Source organism: Siphateles boraxobius, unplaced genomic scaffold (genome assembly GCF_051911475.1).
Source record: "Siphateles boraxobius isolate OS27281-9 unplaced genomic scaffold, OSU_SipBor_1 8, whole genome shotgun sequence".
Taxonomy (NCBI): domain Eukaryota; kingdom Metazoa; phylum Chordata; class Actinopteri; order Cypriniformes; family Leuciscidae; genus Siphateles; species Siphateles boraxobius.
In genome coordinates this window covers 27467858-27472574 of record NW_027509208.1, presented here as the reverse complement: position 1 = coordinate 27472574, position 4717 = coordinate 27467858, and the positions used below count along the sequence as shown (strand labels likewise).

Here is a 4717-nt window from a genome sequence, read left to right as displayed (position 1 = left end):
GACTGGTTGAATCATCGTGGGCACGATTTGTTAAACCGAGGGAACAGATTAAGAATTCGTGAGTAGGCTACAGTTTATAAACTGAGGGGAAGGATTGCACAACCGTGGCCACGGATTGATTTTTTCCCCAAAAGGAGACTTTCTGGGCTCCGTAGGCTACTACGGGAATATAAAACACAGTTGAATATAAAAAAGTGCAGTTCAAATGTTACTCCCGCTCTTCATCGGTAGCTGTCACAGTTGCTAGGCGACAAGAACAATCATCCCTCATTTTTTTAAATAAAAGATCTGACGAATGACTTATGGGGTAGGATCGGGGAGGATAGACCGAGAAGGATCCATTTATGTATCCTTCCTTTCACGGGGAAACGAAGGGTGCATTTGGCGTCGCTTTTGAATCAGGGTAGCCTTCGTCGCGCCGCTGTGACGCAATCGGCCTTCAAATGCGGCCAATCGGCCTTCAAATGCGGCCTTCGGAGGACGCAGCCTTCACATTGGGACACAGCTCATGTCTCGCAAAACGTCATTGACAAGTGCTTGAAGACCGCTGGGGAGTTGGAAAGGCCGAACGGCATAACCAAGTATTCAAAGTGCCCCCTAGGGGTGTTGAAAGCGGTTTTCCACTCATCCTCCTCCCTGATGCGGACCAAATGATATGCATTTCTTAAATCCAATTTCGTGAAGATAGATGCTCCTTGCAACCTTTCAAAGGCTGAAGACATCAACGGCAAAGGATAAGTATTCTTTACCGTGATGTTGTTCAACCCCCGGTAATCAATACAAGGTCGCAACGATCCATCTTTCTTCCCCACAAAAAAGAACCCTGCCCCCGCTGGAGAAGAGGAAGGGCGGATGAATCCCGTTGCTAGAGAATCAGAAATGTATTTCTCCATGACCTCTCTCTCTGGGACAGAGAGTGAATATAATTTGCCCTTGGGCGGAGACGTACCTGGCAATAACTCTATAGCACAGTCATAGGGACGGTGTGGAGGAAGAGAATCAGCCCGAGACTTACAGAACACCTCCTTCAGGTCCCGATACTCCGTGGGCACGTTAGATAAATCCACTGTCTCCTCCTGCAACACATGAACAGAAACAGACGGACAGGCAGACACAAGACAAGACTTATGACAAAAATTGCTCCTCGCCGCTACAGATTTGAGCTGCCAGTCTATTTGGGGTTGTGACGAGTGACCCATGGGTGACCAAGAACGATGGGTGCAAGCGGAGTGTCCGTCCACTCTCAATGCTAAGGCGATTAAGTCGCTGAGTTTAGGGGGTAAGTCCATGGCATATATCTCCTTCTGGACGCGGTCAGCCAGCCCGTGCAGGAACATGACCCACTGCGCCTCCTCGTTTCATTGGCTCTCCGCCGCTAGAGTCCGAAACTCGATCGAGAAGTCCGACACGGATCGCTGTCCTTGACGCAAATCGGCCAGCACTCTGGCTGCTTCTCTGCCGGCCACTGCACGGTCAAAGACTCGCTTCATTTCGTCGGAGAGCGCTTGGAACGAGGTGCAGCAATCTTCCCGGTTTTCCCACACCGCCGTTCCCCATAGAGCCGCTCTCCCAGTCAGTAGTGTTAGCACGTAGGCGACCTTGGTTCTCTCCTCGCGGAAGGTTCTGGGTTGAAGAAAAAAATGCATTGAGCATCTAGTTAGAAAAGCTCGACAGAAGTTGGGTTCACCTGAGTATGTCTCCGGGGTTGGTAGGCGGGGCTCTGACTGGGAGAGGTCCGCTGGTGGTAGTTGGGGAATCGGCGGTGGGGTGGGCGCAGCGGGAATGTGCAACTGTTGGACTTACTGGGTGAGCCCGGACACCTGCGCCACTAATGCCTGAACAGCGCGAGCTGTTTCGTTGAGATTTTTTTCTTGGTTCTCCATCCGGCGTCTGCTGTTCAGGCTCTCTGCAGGATTACTCGCTGCTTCCATGTTGAGGTCAGATCGTTCTGTAACGAATAAAGTTCGGAAGCAATAGCAAGTAAAACTCTGTTTATTTAAATAGAAGTCAGTAATAGAAGGTCCAAGGGCGGCAGGCTAGCGGCGCAGGGACTCCGATGGTCAGATGTAACCCAGGTGCAAGAAGTGGTGAGAGTGACGATCAACACAACAAATCCAGGACATCCACGGGAACACGACAGGAACAAAGAAGGACTGAGACTGGAATGTAGAGGGATCAACACCGAACACCAACAAACAACGATCTGACAATGGAGATGAGAAATTGATGAGAATATATGCACAGGAATGGATAGACTGCAGCTGGTGATGAGGTAATGAGTGATTGCTGAACGAGCGCTGATGAGCGGTCACGCCCCTCTGATTAGCGCACACACATACAACAACAGAGACACGAGACAAGAAGAAGACATAGGATTTACCAACCGTGACACACACAACCTGAAATGTGGGAGGTGGGTGTGGAAATTCTCCCAGGGGCCATCCACACCAAAAATCACAGTCACACCTAAAGAGACAGCTACATGGCCTCCCGGTATAGTACCGGATCCAAATTGCACACCACAAATTTGCTGTAGTTCAGGTAGCACACACCCACCTTCAGGAAATATTTCAGGATACACTCAAGCACCAAAATTCATGCACAATCTCACTGCCTGGTATCAACTTAAAATAGATCCAGGCGACACAATAGGCAACATGCACACTCGAAAACAACAACAATGGCATAGATCCAAAAATGTGCTTTTATGTTAAAAATTTGGAACCTGCAACATATAGGTGTACACACACTGAAACACATAATGCCACCCATATAAGATTTGCAGAATTAATGTATGATCTCACATCGTACACACCTAACGAGCCAAAACCAAAAACTTTTGTGTTGACCAACCGAAAGGAAGGAACATATTGTGTCAGAAAATGTTCACATAGCATAGACAATTTCACCAATCCCCACAACTGTACATGGACTATTACTTATTGTTTTAATTTGACCACCTGTGGATACACTAAACCTAAAAAGTGTCCATAATTGCACTCAATTCCACCTGGTGGACTGATTAGAGGAAACATCAACAAGACTCTATTACATGATGTAAATTTGATAATGACACATGTAACTTACAACATTTCCAACATACTCTCTACCTACATAAAACACTGTAATATTAATGATGAGTCATATGAATTGCTACAGTCATGAATCCATGAATCGATGGTTTAATTTCTGATTACAAAGACAGACTTGCTGTCCAAATTCCACCTACTCGCTCAAAGCGAGACCTACTCAGCAGTATAGCCGGCTTGTTTGGATCAATTAATTCAGCAGCCAACACCTATAAAATAACCAAACAATCCCAATTCTCCACATGGTTGACAGATCAGATGGCCACTGGTTTTCAACACATCACCAATAGCAATGATAACATTATCAAAGCAGTACGTTCCGAGGCGCAGGCACTTCTAACGATCAGCCACACATTGTTCAATCAGACCCGTACCATCGAACGTGACTTAGCCTGTAGATCATATGCACAAGATTTTTTCACTGCAACAAGACAGGAAATTTTAGACCTTCATCTTCAAAAGACCCCTAGACATGTTTTGAATGATTTAATTGAGGTTTTAGATTTGCATAGATGGTTCTCTTCAGAAAAAATGAAAAATATTAAGTATTCAGAACTGTTATCCACAGTTATGATGTATACTGGAAATGAATGTATTGGTTGTATTGGGTTTTTTGCCACTTTTCCTTTAATCCACCCAGATCAAATGTATCCAAATTCCACTAATATTCGGTCCATTGGTGTGGTAGTTAAAGATCAGATAATTAAATGGGATCACCTCACTGGATATATGACCTTGAAGGGTACTGAGACCTTATTTACCAGCCGCACTTGTTGTCATGAAACTCACAATTATGTTGTCTGTACATGTAACACATTGCAGCATTTCTCTTCCAATGATAGCAAACTCATAAATGTTGAATCTTTGCACGGCCATTCAAATGCTGTTCAAGTGTCTCATACACAGTGGTGCGTCATAAGTGAGATGAATTCGTTCACATATGGAGGACTGACCTGTCCTGCTAATCACTCCTTTTGCTTGGAAGTGACAGAGGACTTTTCTATGGGTCAAATCGACTTCCTCGGAAGGATGCCAAAGGACGCCGAGGTCTCCCCATGGTGGGACGACACCTTTATGAGCACGGAACACAAGCTTTGGTTTCCACAAAGGAAACGTCATCCTCCAAACAGAGTACCACCTCTCTCAAGCGCAAGTGGAGACAAACTTGGCGCGAAAGACTGCAAAGATCCTGTCTAGCTCATCTACTCGATCGGCACAGACGGCATACACCTGGTGGGACTGGGTACTTCTTGCGGTTGGAAGCGCACTCATCTTCTCCTTCACGCTACTCCAATGTTGTTACTTCAGACACCCCATCAGATCAGTAAAAGCATCCACCAACACGATCTTAACTCTCAGCCCCCTACAGCTGCCCACCTTACAAAGACTGAAATGACACCGCAGGAAACCCTGTGAGTGGCCCACGGTGCCAAATGGGGAAACTGTAAGGGGGGTGCCGAAAAGTCTGGGCCACCCCTGGTGGAAACAAAGACTCTCCTGAGAATTAACATTTGAACCCTCGCTTGCATAATGATATAACAGCAGCATCTGAAACACAGCACAATGCAACTCACACCTCACTTGAACAATCTCCCCCTTTTCCTGCTCACCTGAGGCCCCATCCACAT

General features: G+C 46.4%; 1 pseudogene; it reads left to right on the top strand.

The window, feature by feature from the left end:
- Positions 1 to 3069: 3069 nt before the first annotated feature.
- Positions 3070 to 4485, top strand: LOC143729146 (uncharacterized; annotated as a pseudogene).
- The last annotated feature ends 232 nt before the right edge of the window (positions 4486 to 4717 follow it).